The sequence below is a fragment of the Elaeis guineensis genome, chromosome 15 (assembly GCF_000442705.2).
Source record: "Elaeis guineensis isolate ETL-2024a chromosome 15, EG11, whole genome shotgun sequence".
Lineage (NCBI taxonomy): Eukaryota > Viridiplantae > Streptophyta > Magnoliopsida > Arecales > Arecaceae > Elaeis > Elaeis guineensis.
This window is the reverse complement of record NC_026007.2, coordinates 43,412,663-43,433,173: the sequence shown is the minus strand read 5'-3', so window position 1 is coordinate 43,433,173 and position 20,511 is coordinate 43,412,663.

The following is a 20,511-nucleotide window of genomic DNA, read 5'->3' as shown; positions in this document are numbered from 1 at the left end:
AGGGATCTGGTTGGCGGCTGCAAGGAGGAAGGGGCTAGCGCCTCCCTTCTTTCTTTCCTTATCTGGACCTGGCGGCAAGAAACCCTAGGGTTTCTTACTCCTGGGGTGTGGAGGATGGCTGGAGAGAGAGAGAGAAGAGAGAGAGAGACTTGGGAGAAAGAGTCATCTATTACTTGGCTTCATCAAACCTATACAAGTACATGTATATATAAACATAGGGTCAAGTGACCCAAACCCAAAACTCCCTTGACCAACTCTATGGGAGATTAGGTTAACCCAAGCCCATGTACACCCATGACTCGACCTAATCTCACCTATTCTGGGCCCAGACCTGGCCCATAAAGAGTTGGTCCCTTGAGGTCCACATAACCTAGACCTCAAGAACCCGAAAGGCCCACAGCCTTTCAACCTAGGGCCCAACTAGCCCTAGAGCCTCCATGAAGCCCTCATGAATGATGGACCTTGGCCTTAGCCTTGGTCCTCCGGGCCTTGGGCACACCACCTGGATCATAACAATCTCCACCTTGGTGTCCCAAGGCCTCAACCAGCTCCACTCTGTCCTTGCGACTGTAGACCCATTTGCAGCCAATGGACCTCTTCCCCTGTGGCAACTACACCAATCGCCACGTCTGGTTCTGGTGGAGAGACTGCATCTCCTCGGACATCGCCTGGACCCACCGCTCTCTATTCTGGCTCTCAATAGCCTCCTGATATGTATATAGATCTCCATTCGCTGTCACCAGGGCATATGACAGCATCTCCTCGAAGCCATATCAGTCCGGTTGCCTGATGGTCCTCTTGGGCTTGTGTAGGGCAACACCGATATCAGTCCTCGATCCAGCTCACTCCTGCTGGACCTCTCCACCTCGATCATCCGTCTGAGTCCTCTCCACCTGTGGAGACACCTTAGGTAGGTTCTCCACCTGAATGTCATGTCCTCCAGTAGTACCTACAAGAGGCAAAATCAAAGAGGTAAGCTGTCCAGCAGTGCCCTGCTGGACCTCCTCCTGCTCCTGCTGCTCCTCCATGCCTGCTCTCCTCCATAGGACTGACTCCTTAATAAAAGTCACATCCTGACTAATGATGATCTTCTTTTCCAAGGGATCCCACAGCCTATATCCCTTGACTCCTCGCGGATAGCCTAGAAACACCGTCTTGCGTGATCTGGCATCTAGCTTGCTCTGCTCACCAGCTTCAATGTGCATATAGGCCGTGCACCCAAATACCCATAGATGGCCCAGCCAAACTGTCCTCCCAGACCATACCTCCTCTGGAAGCCTGCCATCCAACCTGGTGTGAGGTGACCGATTGACCAAGTAACCCGCTGCGTCAACTGTGTCAACCCAGAACTCCTTTGGAAGCCCTGCCTGCAGCCTCATGCATCGTGCCTTTTCCAGAAGTATTTTGTTCATCCTCTCGGCCACCCCATTCTGCTGTGGAGTCCCCTTAACTGAGAAGTGTCTCCTGATCCCACACTCCTCACAGTAATTCTAGAACTCTCTGCTGGTGTACTCCCCACCATTGTCTGATCTCAGACACTTCACGCTCCTCCCCTACTCCTTCTCCACCTCAGCTCTCCAGATCTTGAACTTGGTGAAGACCTCTGACTTCTCTCTCATGAAGTAAATTTAGAGTTTTCTTGAGAAATCATCAATCAGGGTCATGAAGTATCTGGCCCCATTCCTAGCTAAAACTGGGGCTGGTCCCCACACATCCGTGTGTACTAACTCCAGAGGGGCTACACTGCGGGCTGTACTGATGTTGAACTGAACTCTCCTCTGCTTTCCCATCTGGCAAGGCTCACAGATCTCCCCTGTAGCACCATCCTCCAGATCAGAGATGAGTCCTCTCTTGCTCAACTCCCTCAGCCCCCTATCACCCATGTGGCCTAGGCGATAGTGCCACATCCTGTAAACCCCCTGCTGGTCCTGTGCTGCAGCTGCTGCATCAGACTCTCCGGTCACCACAGATCCCTCCATGTGATAGAGGTTATTGTCCAATCTCCTACCTATCATCACTACCATAGCTCCATTGGAGATGTTCAGTACTCTGTTTCTAGCCCTACTGCTGAAGCTGTATCCACTGCGCTCCAAATAGCCTAGTGACACCAGATTCTTTTCCAGCTCTAGGATGTGCTTTACATTTGTCAATATCCTCACAATCCCATCAAACATCCTCACCCTGACTGTCCCTATCCCAGCCACCTTGCAAGGATGATTGTCGTCTTGAGTCACTGATCCCTCATCTGTCTTGGTGTATGTTGCAAACCAAGACCTGTGTGGTGTGTAATGATGTGAGCACGCAGAGTCTAGTGTCTACTCCTCTGTGTAATGCCTGTGACCATCTGATACCACAAGTAGATCATCCTCCACCTGCTGCCCAGCAACTGCACTCACTGATTCTGAGCCACTTCTTTCTCCCTTCTTGCTCTTCTATAGTGGACATTCTCGCTTAAAGTGCCCGAACTCGTTGCACTTGAAGCATTTCACCTCTTTCTTTCCCTTCCTGGACTTGGACCGCCCCCTGGACTTGCTTCTGCCTCTGCCTCTACCTGTCCTCTCCCCTACTGCCAAACCCTCCTGGGGAGCCCGATCTCTGGTCAACTTTTTTCTCTGCTCATTTGACCTCAGCACCGAGACCATGTCCTCATATTCCAGAGTCTCCTTGCCGTATAGCAGTGTAGTCACCAAAGAGTCATATGATCTTGGTAGTGAACACAAAAGCAACAGGGAGTTGTCCTCATCTAGCTTCACCGCGATATTCATCAACTCCGTGCACAACTGGTCGAACCTCTGAATGTGGCCAATCACATTAGATCTCTCCTGCATCTGAAGATTGTACAATCTCTTCTTCAGCATCAGCTTATTGCACATATTCTTCCCCATATACATGGTGTGCTACTTCGACCAAAGGCCCTTCGGGGTCTTTTCTTCCAGCACCGAATACAATGCCGCATCCGCCAAACATCCTCTGATCACCGAGCATGCTTTCTTCTCCAACGATGCCCATTGTCTATCTGTCATTCCCTCAGGCTTTTCATCCAAAGCCTGATCCAGATCTACTTGCACCAGAAGATCCTCCACCCAAATTTTTTATATGAAAAAATTCTTCTTGCCATCAAACTTCTCAACATCGACCTTCATATTGCTGCCCATGACTGGATCCAAGCCAAATAAGCAATATAAAATCAAGAAGTATAGAATATACCTTGATGGTACCTTGCTGAAAATTTTCAGCACTTGGGATCTTCAACTTCTCATGCTTGGAACCGCTTCCTCGCCACCGTGGCTCTGATACCAACTATTGGAGCATGATCCCGGCTCCTCCCATGGACCTTGAGTGCAGTGGAACCAGCAACGAATAGATCTGGAGACTTCTGGACACGATCTAAGGCTCTTGACAAAAATAGCCTGGTTGCTGTCTTCTTTGTCAGCCTTTTGTTCCAGATGAAGAATGCCTCTGAAAATATCTCTAAAAAATCCAAGATCTGGTACCCAATCAGATCAGGCCTGGACTGAGGTCTTTCAATTCATAGATCTCAAATTGGGATACTCTAGATAGGGAAGAAGGTAGATGGAGATAGACCTCGCAGATCTGCCCTGCTGCAGCCTTTCCTGTAGATCTATTGATGATGATCTCACCCGTGCCTCAAACGATCTCAGATCAACTCCAGATCTCAGAGGGACTTGTATCAACCTCTTTGCAAGAGATTCCAGGTCCTGGACCTAGTGCTTGGGTGGCTGCAAGAGAGGGAGAGAGGGATCTGGTTGGCGGCTGCAAGGAGGAAGGGGCTAGCGCCTCCCTTCTTTCTTTCCTTATCTGGACCTGGCGGCAAGAAACCCTAGGGTTTCTTGCTCCTGGGGTGTGGAGGATGGCTGGAGAGAGAGGGAGAAGAGAGAGAGAGACTTGGGAGAAAGAGTCATCTATTACTTGGCTTCATCAAACTTATACAAGTACATGTATATATAAATACAGGGTCAAGTGACCCAAACCCAAAACTCCCTTGACCAACTCTATGGGAGATTAGGTTAACCCAAGCCCATGTACACCCATGACTCGACCTAATCTCACCTATCCTAGGCCTAGACCTGGCCCATAAAGAGTTGGTCCCTTGAGGCCCACATAACCTAGACCTCAAGAACCCAAAAGGCCCACAGCCTTTCAACCTAGGGCCAACTAGCCCTAGAGCCTCCATGAAGCCCTAATGAATGATGGACCTTGGCCTTAGCCTTGGTCCCCTGGGCCTTGGGCACACCACCTGGATCATAACACACACATCAAATATGTACAAGGATAAGTATCTCAGTGGTCCTTTTTCTCTTATCCTATAAGAGTAGCTTGGTCATATTTTCTCAAAGACATGATGCACAAACTAGATTTGACTCAACAATCAATGAGCCCAAGCCTATGTTTTTTCAGTTTGTTAATCATTTCTTCTCTAATATGACTTAACTATAGATTCCATATATACTTTAAATTTTATCTCAATTTTGGATCTTTCAGATCCAATGGTATTCACTGATTGCTCAATTAAGTTCACATATACATCAACATACAAATGATAGAGACTGTCTCTAAGAACTAAATCCAAACGATGATCGCAAAGGATAGATACTTATGACTGCAGTAGCAACTGTTGTCCTATAGCTAATTCAAAGGTTACTTCCTCAGCCCTCTACCTTCCCATCGACTCTACACTAGATTCTATAGCTCAACTAGGAGAAGAAGAAATCGTACGGACAATATTGAGTAATTTCGACATACCTACTCTAGGTGTGTCTTTATTTTTTTAGGCTCTCCAGGTATTTACCTTTGAACTCTTTCAAGATTCTTTTATTATCAATACTTTGACCAATTCAGATAAAGTATCATGATGGTCTTTCATATGGTAGTTTACCATAAACTATCCATATAAACTAATCAGGGATTACAGGATCAAATCTATAAGCAATTTTTTATGCATGGTCATGTCGAGCCTTTTAAGTTCTTTAATATCTTCGATCATTATCAAATAACGATCATAGACTGACTGTCCATCATGCATCATATGCACTGTGCAACTCTGATCACCTCACAATATTTGTGGATGAATCAACATGTCGTTGGTAGTGCACATGTACTCATGCATAGCACCTATCTTTATTATCATTGACCATTCACTCGTCAAGTATAGCTCATTGACTATGGGTTGGACGGCTTGTTAACATTAAAATAATCTGGTAGAGAATATTGCTTAATTTTTTAAAATTAAGAATAATTCTTAAGTTTGTATGTCAGTTTGTGTATTTGATTTCGATTAATCAGTTGATATCTAGGATTCAAGCTAGAGGGTTGGAAGCTGACACAATGAACAGTAGAGAGCAAAGATTCTAATTGGATGTTTATATTTATTTTATAATTTTGCTCTAAAAATTTTATTTTATCAGAACTCCCACACTCTCCAGGTGGAGGAACAAAAACTCTAATGCGATAATTGAATTTCTAGTGGGTACTGCGGTCCCACTAATATCGTGCACCTCACCTAACAGTTATTAGTAACACGAATAAATACTGATGCGTGGATAACTCTTTATCCTGATGCTTCTCTAAGCATATTGCAGCCACCTGGTCTCTAAGTCATGTGGGCTCATCTAACAGTTATTATCCGCACTTCTTAGTTAAGTCAGACCTACCATTTATAAGTAGGTGTAAAGCTATCATTGGATCGCTCACCTAACAATTATTGGACCCAATCCTATCTTTATCCCATAGCAACTCTTTGCTAATAAAGTGATTGCGTGTTCCCGATGCAACTGAACCACTGACTAATCGAGAACAATCAACGTCGATAGCATGTCCACACATCTACAATGGTGGAAGATCTTGGACATAATATTTTGTAGAGAGATTTTGATTTAGGTCTTATCTAATCAATCATCACATGACTGATGTAATTGGTAAGGGCTAAATCAAACCACCAAGCAACTATATTTATGACTCAATCTTTTAAATTGGCCAAATAAGTAGAGATTAATGGGCCCCCCCCGTTGCTTTCTTTAGACATCAATAAATTGATCAGATAAGCGAACAAAACTAATTAAATAATCATCTTTTAATTATTTATCTTAGACACCAATTGGATAATTAATTAGAATTGGTTAGCTCAAGTGAATCGGGCTCAAATCAATAAGCCAAATTAGGTTCTTAAGTTAATCGATTCTACATATGAGACTCAATCGATTTGATCAACAATAATTATATGATCATTAACTTAATTGATCTAACTCAATTCAATACTTGATTCAGTTTAACTAATTACTTAATCGAATTAGATCCATATGTCCCAAATCAAAAGCCTTAGATGTAATCTTATTATATGACCTAATTTTTTATTTTTTCATGATCAAAACCCTCATATACAAATATAAATTTTAGATTCTAAAATTATATTTCAAATCTAAATACTTTGCATGAAAGTAAATATTAAAATATAAAAATAATTTTCAAGTTTTAACATACAAACATATATCATATATATGCATGTAAAATCAGATCTTAAACAAAATTTCAGATCTAAATATGATATCATATATCTCATATACTAATCATAGATCAGATTAAATTTATGATCTAAATATGCAATCATATATCATATATATGAATCAAAATTTAGATCATAAAAAAATTTAAGTTTCAGGCATGTATATATTTCATATGAACTCGAACTCTTTCTATATCAATTTTTAGATATATGCATGCATCAACATATCAACTATATATTCTAGAATTAAATCTAAAATTAAATTTTAGATTTGAAGATCCATCCATACATATCATGTATCAAGAAAAAATTAATTTTGAAATCTTTTCAAAAATATGTATATTAAAATTCAGCATATGAAAACTCGTGGCTCTGATACTACTGTTGGATTTTAGGGTTTGGTGCATGCATATGTGTTTTAAAATTTTTATTTTTTAAATACCACAGTGGTGGATAAGATTAAAATATTTTTAATCTAAATTTTGTATGTATAAAAATATAAAACCATATGGATCTATTTCATATGCTAAAATTGATATATGCTGAAATTTAGATTGTGATCAAATCACATACCTACTTCGTAATCTCTTTCTTTAAATCTGGATCTGAAAGAGATGAAGCTCTCTATTAGCCACATAAATATTTGGTCTCTACGAGTAACCACTCAAGATCAGTCTAGAACAGTCCTCTTTAATTTGAATTTTGGTTCTCTAAAATTCAGCCTGCTAAATCTGAACGAAGCCTGGATCGCGGTCAACACTTTATCTTTCTTCTTGATCTTCTTCTTCTCCTCTTCTCTAGAGTTTTTTCTCTCTATGTACTGCTACTAAATATTAGAAACCAGCAAGAAAAAGGCACCCAAACTCCTTTGGGCATAGAACTCCTTGGGACGTGCATCCTAAGGAAAGGGTGTATAGAACACCCAAGAGGAGAGAGAAAGAGGAAGAGAGGGTGTGGAAAGAGCCTTTGGGTGTGAGGGACTGCTGGTTTTGATGCTCTAGAGATCTTAGAAGAGGTCCTTTTAAATAAGCATAAGGATTGAATCCTATTCAATCTTATAATACAAGTTCTACTTGCATTAGGATTCCTATTAACTTAAGTTATCCGACTTACATTAGGAAGCCCATTAGGCACCAACAATTAGAGCCCTTACACCAATAATTAGACACCCCAAAATACACCCATGAGATGCCCCATATGAAAATAAAAGGCTCTCTAATCAATGGACATGCCCAAATTGATCAAATCAAGGTGGCATCCTATAATAACTATTAAGGAGATTCATAAAGGACTTGCATCCTTAATTTATGTGATCCATAACCTTAGACACCCAACAATTAGAGTCTCATGAATTTTATTCATATAGATTATTAGCAAGTAATTAAGTTAGAATTAACTTATTAAATAAGTAATCCCAATGGAAAGAGGAATTGGGTCCAATTATGTGCTGGCCAGGTTACCATAAACCCAATGAATTTCTCTAAACTCAATTGACACTTCATAAGCCCAATTACTTATTTCAGGCCTAATTTCTTTGTTGTATGATCTTATAGGTTCAATTCTATCTGGTAATGAGATATACAATGATCTCTATCATCATATCATTGAAACTCTTTTTAATGGGTCAGAATAATTCTACTCTAACTCAACAAGGATTGTCGATCTAGAACAACCTTAGTGAGCTCTCACAATTTACTAGTGACACCTAGCAGTATGTAGTGACAATCCAGTAGAATAGAAATGAACTTCTAGGTGTAGTTAACGTGTGATTCAGTCTCTCTATCGTGAGTCCTAACTAGATGGTAGGTCATGGATAAATCGTCAAACCTCAACATCGGTCATATGATAGATTCAATCAGCTTAAGTCCATATGTAATTCTGTGAAAATTTTTTTTCATCAATAATACTGCTATGGCCATAGACTTAAGGACTCAGCCTCTTAAATCCTATAGGACTACTTTCTTCTACTAGGATCGATAGATCCCATCTTGATGCACATCTCACTCCTACAGTGGATCAATTGTCATCAACATCTACTACAAGGGCTTTTTGAGACCCATGTTGATGTTGTTATGATCCAGGTGGTGTGCCCAAGGCCCAGGAGACCAAGACTAAGGCCAAGGTCCATCATTCATGAGGGCTTCATGGAGGCTCTAGGGCTAGTTGGGTCCTAGGTTGAAAGGCTGTGGGCCTTTCGGGTTCTTGAGGTTTAGGTTATGTGGGCCTCAAGGGATCAACTCTTTATGGGCCAGGTCTGAGCTCAGGATAGGTGAGATTAAGTCGAGTCATGGGTGTACATGGGCTTGGGTTAACCTAATCTCTCATAGAGTTGGTCAAGGGAGTTTTGGGTTTGGGTCACTTGACCCTGTGTTTATATATATATGTACTGTATAGATTTGATTAAGCCAAGAAATACGAAACTCTTTCTCCCAAGTCTCTCTCTCTCTTCTCCCTCTCTCTCCAGCCATTCTCCACACCCCAGGAGCAAGAAACCCTAGGGTTTCTTGCCGCCAGGTCCCAAAAAGGAAAGAAAACCAGGGGAGGCGCTAGCCCCTCCCCCTTTGTGCCACCAACTCTCTCTCCTCTCTCTCTCTTGCAGCCACCAAACATCAGATCCAAAACTTGAAATCTCTTGCGAAGAGGTTGGTACAAGTTCTTCTCAGATCTGGAGTTGATCTGAGGTCGTTTGAGGCACAGGTGAGATCTCCATCAACAGATGTACAGAAAAGGCTGAAGCAAGACAGATCTGTAAGGTCTGTCTCCATCTACCTTCTTCCCTATCTAGAATATCCTGATTCGAGATCTACAAATTGAAAAACCTCGGTCCAGGCCTGATCTAGTTGGGTACCAGATCTTGGATTTTTTAGAGGTGATCTTAGAGGCGTTCTTCATCTAGAAAGAAAGACTGACGAAGAAGACAACAACCAGGCTGATTTCGTCAAGGGCCTTCGATCGAGTCCAGAAGTCTCTAGATTTGTTCGTTGCCGGTTTTGCTATACCCAAGGTCCATGGGAGGAGCCAGAATCATGCTTCAATAGTTGGTATCAGAGCCACGGTGGTGAGAAAGCGGTTCCAAGCACGAGAAGTTGAAGATCCCAAGTGTTGAAAATTTTCAGCAAGGTATCATCAAGGTATATTCTATACTTCTTGATTTTATATTGCTTGTTTGGCTTAGATCCAGTCATGGGCAGCAATATGAAGGTCGATGTCGAGAAGTTTGATGGCAAGAAAAATTTTTCCATGTAAAAAATCTGGGTGGAGGATCTTCTGGTGCAAGCAGATCTGGATCAGGCTTTGGATGAGAAGCCTGAGGGAATGACAGATAGACAGTGGGCATCGTTGGAGAAGAAAGCATGCTCGATGATCAAAGGATGTTTGGTGGATGCGGCATTGTATTCGGTGCTGGAAGAAAAGACCCCGAAGGGCCTTTGGTCAAAGTTGCACACCATATATATGGGGAAGAATATGTGCAACAAGCTAATGCTGAATAAGAGGTTGTACAGTCTTCGGATGCAGGAGGGATCTGATGTGATTGGCCACATTCAGAGATTCGACCAGTTGTGCATGGAGTTGATGAATATCGAGGTGAAGCTGGATGAGGAGGACAAGTCCCTGTTGCTTTTGTATTCGCTGCCAGGATCATATGACTCTTTGGTGACTACACAGCTCTACGGCAAGGAGACTCTGGAATATGAGGACATGGTCTCGATGCTGAAGTCTAATGAGCAAAGGAAAAAGTTGACCAAAGATCGGGCTCTCCAGGAGGGTTTGGTAGTAGGGGAGAAGACAGGTAGAGGCAGAGGCAGAAGCAAGTCCAGGGGGCGGTCCAAGTCCAAGAAGGGAAAGAAAGAGATGAAATGCTTCAAGTGCAACGAGTTCGGGCACTTCAAGTGAGAATATCCACTATGGAAGAGCAAGAAGGGAGAAAGAAGTGGCTCAGAATCAGTGAGTGCAGTTGTTGGGCAGCAGGTGGAGGATGATCTATTTGCGGTATCAGATGGTCACAGGCATTACATAGACACTAGACTCTGCGTGCTCACATCACTACACACCACACAGGTCTTGGTTTGCGACATACACCAAGACAAATGAGGGATCAGTGACTCTAGGTGACAATCATCCTTACAAGGTGGCTGGGATAGGGACAGTCAGGGTGAGGATGTTTGATGGGATTGTGAGGACATTGACAAATGTAAAGCACGTCCCGGAGCTGGAAAAGAATCTGGTGTCACTAGGCTACTTGGAGCGCAGTGGATACAGCTTCAGTAGTAGGGCTATAAGTGGAGTACTGAACATCTCCAATGGAGCTATGGTGGTGATGAGAGGCAGGAGGTTGGACAATAACCTCTACTCATAGAGGGATCTGTGGTGACCGGAGAGTCTGATGCAGCAGTTGCAGCACAGGACCAGCAGGGGGCTTACAGGATGTGGCACTACCGCCTAGGCCACATGGGTGACAAGGGGCTGAGGGAGTTGAGCAGGAGAGGACTCATCTCTGATCTGGAGGATGGTGCTACAGGGGAGATCTGTGAGCCTTGCCAGATGGGAAAGCAGAGGAGAGTTCAGTTCAACATTAGTACAGCCCGCAGTGCAGCCCCTCTAGAGTTAGTACCCACGGATGTGTGGGGACCAGCCCCAGTTTCAGCTAGGAATGGGGCCAGATACTTCATGACCCTGATTGATGATTTCTCAAGGAAACTTTGGATTTACTTCATGAGAGAGAAGTCTGAGGTCTTCACCAAGTTCAAGATCTGGAGAGGAAGGCATCGACTTCAGCAAGGTTTTCTCTCCCATCGTCAGACATACTTCCATGAGAGTGTTGCTGAGCATTGTAGCAGCTCAGGATTTAGAGCTGGAGCAGATGGATGTCAAGATGACGTTCCTCCATGGGCATTTGGAGGAGAGGATTTACATGGAGTAGCCATCCGATTTCAGGGATCCAGGATCAGAGGGAAAGGTTTGTTTGTTGCAGAAGTCACTGTACGGGCTGAAGCAGTCGTCGAGGCAATGGTACAAGCGGTTCGACTCCTATGTGCACAGCATTGGACTTTCCAAGTGCAAATTTGATCCCTGTGTTTATGTTCAATCTCTTGAGGATGGTTCTAGGGTGTTCCTACTCTTGTATGTGGATGACATGCTTATAGCATGCAAGAGTAGGAAGGTTGTGCAGGATTTGAAGGCATCCTTATCTCGGGAGTTTGAGATGAAGGATTTGGGCACTGCAAGGAAGATCCTAGGCATGGAGATTTTCAGAGACCGAGCCTGGAGGGTGCTGCATCTATCTCAGGGGGGCTACATACAGAAGGTCTTAGAGAGGTTAGGGATGAAGGGAGCAAAGCCAGCGGAGCTGCCACTTGCCGGTCACTTCAGACTCTCGAAGACCATGGCACCACAGACTGAGGTGGAGACTCAGGAGATGGAGATGGTTTCTTATGCTTCAGGAGTTGGGAGCTTGATGTATGCGATGGTCTGTTGTAGGCCAGACATCACTCATGCAGTGAGTCAGATTAGCAGGTTCATGGCGCAGCCTGGCAGGGAGCACTGGAGAGCTCTGAAGTAGATATTCAGATACCTGGTGGGTTCAGTTGGAGTTAGCATCTGCTATGGACAGCGAGGGGGTGCAGTGGGACACTCTGACATGTCCAGGGAGGCTCAGGGGCTGATTGGTGGTTATGTAGATGCAGACTTCGGTGGAGATGTGGATACCCGGAGGTCTACGACAGGCTTCATCTTTAGCTTGTATGGAGGTCCTATTTCTTGGAGATCGAGTCTGCAACCTATCACGGCCCTATCCACTACAGAGGCAAAATACATCGGGCTGACAGAAGTAGCTAATGAGGCAATTTGGCTGAAGGATTTGTTGACGGAGATGGGCCTTACTCAGGAGACCATTAGAGTGCACTGTGACAGCCAGAGTGCACTTCTATTAGCACAGAACTCAGTCTATCATGCAAAGACAAAGCACATCGACATTCGATATCATCAGATCAGGGAGCTTGTGGAGGATGGTGAGGTGGAGCTGGTAAAGGTACACACCAAGAAGAACCCAGCTGATGCACTTACGAAGGTACTTTCACGGGACAGCTTTCAGAGATGTGTTGAGCTGATTCGGCTGATGGATAGAGTGGAGCTGGTTGAGGCCTTGGGACACCAAGGTGGAGATTGTTATGATCCAGATGGTGTGCCCAAGGCCCAGGGGACCAAGGCTAAGGCCAAGGTCCATCATTCATGAGGGCTTCATGGAGGCTCTAGGGCTAGTTGGGTCCTAGGTTGAAAGGCTGTGGGCCTTTTGGGTTCTTGAGGTCTAGGTTATGTGGGCCTCAAGGGACCAACTCTTTATAGGCCAGGTTTGGGCCTAGGAGAGATGAGATTAGGTCGAGTCATAGGTGTACATGGGCTTGGGTTAACCTAATCTCCCATAGAGTTGGACAAGGGAGTTTTGGGTTTGGATCACTTGACCCTGTATTTATATATACATGTACTGTATAGGTTTGATTAAGCCAAGAAATATGAAACTCTTTCTTCCAAGTCTCTCTCTCTCTTCTCCCTCTCTCTCCAGCCATTCTCCATGCCCCAGGAGCAAGAAACCCTAGGGTTTCTTGCCGCCAGGTCCCAAAAAGGAAAGAAAACCAGGGGAGGCGCTAGCCCCTCCCCCTTTGTGCCACCAACTCTCTCTCCTCTCCCTCTCTTGTAGCCATCCAAACATCAGGTCCAGGATCTGAAATCTCTTGTGAAGAGGTTGGTACAAGTTTCTCTCAGATCTGGAGTTGATCTGAGGTCATTTGAGGTGCGGGTGAGATCTTCATCAACAGATCTATAGGAAAGGCTGTAGCAGGATAGATCTGCAAGGTCTATCTCCATCTACCTTCTTTTCTATCTAGAATACTCCGATTCAAGATCTATGAATTGGAAGACCTCGGTCCAGGCCTGATCTAGTTGGGTATTAGATCTTGAATTTTTTAGAGGTGATCTTAGAGGCGTTCTTCATCTGGAACGAAAGGCTGATGAAGAAGACAGCAACCAGGCTGATTTCGTCAAGGGCCTTCGATCGAGTCCAGAAGTCTCTAAATTTGTTCGTTGCTGGTTCTGCTGCACCCAAGGTCCGTGGGAGGAGCCAGAATCATACTCCAATAGATGTGTCAGTCAAACTCCAGCAGCCTCACTACGAGCAGTAGTATCATCTCAAATCAAAAGATCAGTCATTCAACTGCAGCATCGAGAAAGTCACTAACGTGTGAGCAGACATCCATATGACTTTTCAAATTGGTCACGTTCAGTGCTAGTTGGTCTCTAACAACCACCTGCACTCTTGCTCCAGTGTCTCTACACTACAGACTCGAGACCCATCTGTCCGAAGGATGCGATCTGTGCACTGGTCTATTCAGATCAATCACCATCTCTATGATGATCCTATAATCAAGAGCAATTTAAGAATCAACCATCAATGACGTATGTCTCAAATTTTTAACTCTTTAAGAATATGTATCATCATCTTATTAATCTCTTGGATAATTCATGAATACATAAATATGAATGATAATATAACTATCCAATAAGTATAAAATCATATCCTAGAGATATGAAATGTGTCAGTCAAGATTGGCTTCTAGGACATACATTCAACAAGAAACTCATTCTAGATCTCCCAAAAACTCCAAAATCCCACAAAACTATGGATCACTCTCCTCAATTTTTTTTGATCTCATGGCTCACTCTCTTGATTTTCCCAAATTTTGAATCCTAACCCACAGAATCCATGAGGAACTCTCCAAAATCATCTTCTCCTTTTAGTTTCACTTCAATCCACATCCTTCTCCACCCTCTTAACCATTATCCATCCTCTTCTTGGGACATGGCCCCCGAAATGAGAATATCACAAAGAAAGAAGTCAGTTAGATCCTTGGAGGTGGAGGAAAGGAGGAAGAAGGCAGCACATGAGCCAACCCAAGCATCTCTATCGATTATTCCAAGTAAGATTCTCCTATCTGCAAGGAAGGTTGCTTTAGGTAGAAATGTAGACTTCAAATTTTTTAGGTATGATGGTTTTTCTATTGGAGAAAAACTAATTAAGCAAGGGTGGAAGTCTTTCCTAAGTTTGTCTGAACCAGTATATATTGATTTGGTCAAAGAGTTTTATTCAAATTTGGTTTTCTTTGATGGTGTTTTGAGGTCTACTGTGAAGGGAGTTCAAATCATTTTGAATGCATCTAGGCTAGTTAGATTCCTTCAGATGCCTTATGAGGGTAGTTGCCTAAATAAGCTACCTAAAAAGAAAATTGGACTTAGAACTATTTTTGGGAGAGATGATGTGGAAGGTTTTCTGAAAATTGAAGCCAAAGATCTAAGTATGGAGATGAGGCTGCTCTACCACACGGTGTCTAGGATTTTCTTTCCCAAAGGGAGAAGATATGATTTGATGACTAGTAGAAATATTTGTCTGATGCACCATGTAGTTTCTGAGACTCCCCTAAACCTATCTTTCCTGATGATCGATGCTTTGAGGGAGGCCTTGAATAGATTCAAGGCTCTCTTGCCATATGGCATGGCTCTCACTATGATTTTTAGGAAGTCTGGAGTGAGTTTTGAGAGGGAGGTTGTTTGTAGACTGTCATACACCGACACCTACAACAACCACTCCCTTCGATGCATGGGGTTTGTCAGAGTTGATAGCCATTGGGCCAAGGGCCGTGCAGCTGCAGTTGAGGAGGAGGATGATGAGAAGCAGAAGTATGCTGAGGGGAGGGTCCATTTTCTCTTGTGCCCAGGTCAAGTCCAGTTGATCACCTGTTTTAGAGTCTAAGGCAGAACCCTCGTTAGAGTAGCCCCATTGAGCCGTACCGTGCCTATTTTTAGCTCGAGAGATGTTGATATGGGACAGCTAACTGAGAGAGTGACAGAGATTTTATCTATTCAGCTGTAGTGGTTTCAAGATCAGCTTCTTTAGCAGTCTCACAGTTCCAGCAGCAGATTCTACAGCAGGTACAGTAGCAGTAGGTACAGCATTAGCGACAACAATTTCACTCAACTCCTTCGAGTGACTTCTCTGTTCCATCCTTGGATTTGTCCATTGTGCCACATATGTTTTCTTTGATGGAGCTCTTGTCTGACTTGAGTATTAGATTGGAGGGTGTGGAGAGCTCCCTTCTCAGATTCAGTAGCAAGATTTTTGATATAGAGAGGGAGGTCAAACAGATTGTAATCTTTCTCTCTGCTAGAGTGGGCACATCGACTTCTTCTACACCATAAATGGATGATTTGGCTCGAGAGATAAAGAGACTCAACAACCAGCTTTGTTCTTCTCTTGAGCTGATTCAGACAGACATCAGAGACTCCAGAGACTTCATATCTACCGATCTAGATGGGCTCTGACTTACAGTGAGAGGGATCTTTTCCCAGCTTGATGCTATTAGGACTCAACTTCAGTCTAGGCCCTCTGCATCTAGTGAGCCAATCTTTGTTTAGCCCATTGCATTTCATCCTCTAGCATCTTCCTCTCGAATCAGACCCTGCAGTCGAGGACGAGGCTGATCATGTTTCACCTATCTTGATCTTGTGCTCGATGCTCAGTCTCACTGATTTCATCATTTTGTATTAGGTTACTTAGTTATATTTTATAGATTGGATGTATGAGAGCTTTATGCTCATTATGACTCTTGTAACCTCTCTTTTTGGTATTAATGAATGAGGTTATTATCATTTTATTTCGTTCATTTCTTTTTTGGATGAATGAATGGATGAATGCCTATTATACTTGAATGAATGCACTATTATATTAATACCTGATATACAATCATGAAAAATCTTACTCCCTTTAGTCTATTTTTTTTGATGATGTCAAAAAGGGAGAGAATGGTATCATAATGGAGAAAGTAGTGCATTGTTTATCTGAATTTTTTAAATTTACATGCTCTTTTAAATTTTTTTACTTGGATACAGTATTTTGCACTGATACGCCCATTTTTTACTCTGATACATCTATTTTTATCCTCATTTTGATACTATTTAAAAAATTACTCTGATACATCTATTTTTCTTGAGTGCTCTGATATTTTTGATAATTTTATTTTTGCATGAATGCCAAAATACCTCGATACATTCATTTTTTATTTTATAAAATACTCTAAATTCTTCTCTTTTAATTCTTGATTTCATTCTTGCTTTAATATCAAAACAAGAAAAAGAGAAAGAAACAGTCTTTTCATATTTATTGCTCTGATACTAAAAATAAAGAAGAAAAGAACAAAATTTTTTTATGAACTATCTCTGCTTCAATAAAAAAAAAAATTATAAATTGAATACCTTTTATATAAGAAAGAGGAAGATCTTTTTCAAAATGATCAAAATAATTATTTTATCTATTTCATACAAAAAAAGGGAGGATTTTAGCTGACTAAGAATAATCCTTAGAAAAATTCTAATACTTTCACAAATGAGTTTCAACAAAATGAATTGAAATATTAAAATTACTGAAAATATGTATCTTATGATTCTCCATATTTAATCTTTGGCAAATTCCTATAAATGCTCCACAAACTCAAATTCTTTGAGCTTTATAGACTTACCTTATGAACAATCAAATATTTTGTTATCATCAAAAAGAGAGAGATTATTACTCCAAGAATTGATTTTGATGATTGCAAGCCATTTGAGGGGACTACTAATGAGTTTCTTATCTTTGGAGAATATTTTGATGATATTTTAGGTAGTCCAAAAGATTGAGTTTGAAAAGCTTCATCAAGTGTATCAAAATTGAAGTTTCTATAAGTTGAAGAAGTTTTCGAAGCCTTTTGAGAGTGTCAAATTGATTTGAATCCATGTGAGAGCATTTAGAAGTATTCTGATAAGTTTTGAACTTTAAATGCATAAAAAATTAGATTGCAATAATATGGGACGACCCATTTGGATCATCCCTTTTCATTGAGTAGCCAGCATGCTTCTTTTTGACTCATGGTATGCAGTGGGATGATCCACTTGGGATGACCCATGTAGTAGGATGACCCACCTGGGATGACCCCTGAGACCCTGAGACCAAAACAGAAAGTCTAATTTTTAGACTGGCCAAATAAGACATCCTATGAGACTTCCCAGTCATAATGGGACGACCCACCTGGGACGACCTATTCTGGGCGAGTTCATAATGACTAGTTTTTAGTCCATTTTTAGTATATTTAATGCACATTAAACACTCTCCAATAGCTCTAAACCAACTCTAAGATATTCTCAAGGATAAATAGTGAATATAAATGCTCTCTAAAAGTGAAAAATCATAAGTTAAAAAGTAAGCATTCAAGTTCAAATATGAGAAAAGCTCTATCAGCCCTAAAGAGAGAAAAGAAGCATTTAATCACTTCACCAACCACTCTCTAGCTGCAATCAAGTATGGAATTCATTGAAGATGTTCAGAAAAATTTTTTTTCTCTTAAGTATTATATTTCTATTATGTTTATTGTGTTTATTTAAGGGGATAGTGCACTAAATTTTCTGTACCCTATTTTTTTCAAATTATTTTTGGATTTTTGAGTTTTGGGGGATTTCAAAACTTGGTTGGGTTGATCCGAACTCTGAATCAAATTGTTAAGGATTGGTTTGTACCCAAAAAATAAGTGTTCTTACTTGGATAGCAAGAGTCGAAGGTGTCCAATGTGGTGTAATCCTTGTAATTCATTTAGTAGATTGAATTCTCAAGTAGGAATTTGAAGAGTGGATGTAAATGCAAGGTTGGCACCGAACCACTATAAATTTTGTGTGTTTGTTGTGCTTGCCTCTCTTTACTTATTCTTTATGCTTTATACTTGCAATCTTATCATTTACGTTTAAATTTATTTTTATTGAAAATCAATCCTCTCCACTCAAACACTTTAGCACATTATTTTAGTGCACTAATCTTTAAAATTTTAAAAAGACCTAATTCACCCCTCCTCTTAGGCTCCATAATTGGATAACAATTAGTTTTGATTAGATCCATCAAAAGATTCAGACTCAACCACAGAGCCATGATCATGGTCCATTTATTAGGGTCAAATTGTAGGAACCAGATCTAGGGTTTCAGGGTTAGATCTTGAAATTTTTCAAGATCAGGCAGCGGAAGACTAAAGTAAATCAAAATTTATTTTTTAAAATTAAAGAATCCCTAGATCTAAGATTATATTACATGATTATTACATGGCATTAAATCAGAAATTAGAACATATAGAGAATGAACTACATGTTGATCATATCAGCATATTTCTATGCTACATCTAATGTATGTAATAAACAATAGATCAGATCTATTACCTTGCAAGTTAGACGTTCTAACTATGCTGATCGGGTCTTGAGGATGATGTTGTGAGCCGCACATGCATCTGGCCTCTAGGAGTCATCCACACAAGCCCACGAATCTCGATCAGAAGTCCTGCTTCAGGAAATCAGCACAGTATGCTAGTACTACGCTAATCCTTCTTCGATGGTTGATCAGGTGCCTCCTTCTTCTTGATTTGGACTCTTCCAAAGATGAGAAGTAGGATGAAGAGTTTTAGATCTGAGGCACTTTCAAAAAACTCAAGATGGAAGAAGAAAAGAGTTGAAACTAACAACCCTAGAAGAAGACCCTCTTCTTCTTTTCTTTACTCTCTCTTAGACACCCTGTATTGTGTCTATTATATCTCCATAACCTAATGGTCTTTGTCTCTAATTTTTGGAAGCCCTAAAGCTCTCTCAAATATCTATGTTCTTCAAAAATTTCATGAAGAGACTCATTTTATAAAGAGAGATATGATAGAGTCTTTGTCTAGGTCAAATACCTAGTCAAGGCTTATCCAAATATGGCAAGATAAGGGGCACCCAACTCTTGAGAGCCTCCTCCTTATTTTCATGCATGGACCACCAGAAAAGGGTGCACAATGTATGCCCTAAAAGTCATAAAAATTTTAAAAAAATATCTGGATAAATTCGATGCAAAAAGGAAAGAGTTTTGGATCTCTAAAACTCTATCTCATAGAATTTGAAATCTAAACTTATTCCTACTTTGATTTGATCCACAACCACTTTCCATGTATGAAAGAAGAGAGGAAACCTTTTGAACATGGGAAAGACCTGGGAGAGGGCTTTTATCACACAAAATAAGAGGAGATTGGCGTGGAATAAGAGAGAGGGCGTGGGGGGACTTATGTGGCGCAAGGTGGAATCCTAGTCTTACTAGGATTCTATCTTATGACTTGTTTTAATTTGATTTCTCAAACCAAATCAAATCAAAATTAGATCAACCCAATTAAAATAGATCTTAATCCAATTAAAAATCTAATTTAATTAGATTAAATTAGATTTAAATATGATTTAATTTTTTAATCAAATTAGAAATTAGGTTGACCCAAGTCCTAATTGAACTAGGACTAGTTTTTTCTTTGCACTTGGCTTATCCAATAAACTAATTGGACTTGATCCAATCAAGTCCAAACCAAATCTAATTAAATTATATTCAATTAGACTTAATCTCAACCCTTTGGCTTAATCAAATTAAGCCAATTAGCAATCAAATTGCTAATCGATCCTGTTGGTGCAGAATTTCATCGAAGTCGGAGAAGCTGGAGCTGGAATGACCGCGGCCGCTGTCAGGACCTACAAAGAAAGTCTAAACCAGAGTTGGAGGTGCTCCGACAAGACCCTCCAATGCTCAAGTCAGTACTCTGCTTCAACAAAAATGGAGTGCTCGAGCAAAAATTTTGGCAGAGTTTCGAGATAGAGTTACCAGCTTAGAGAAGAACGTATCTGGGGGTCCTTATTTATAGACGGAGGGTGTAACTGACCGACAGCGATGTCTGTAATCATCTGATCATGGACCGCTCAGAGCCGCGTGGAGTTTGTTACAAGGAGTAGTGGCGTCAGGGGTCGTTCAGGGCCACGTGGAGCTTATTGCGGAGAGTGGAGTGGTGTCCGTTGTCGGGACTTGCCAGAGAGTGGTGGAGCTGCATGGAATCCGTTGTAGAGAGTGGAGCAGGCTGGCGGCTCTTGTT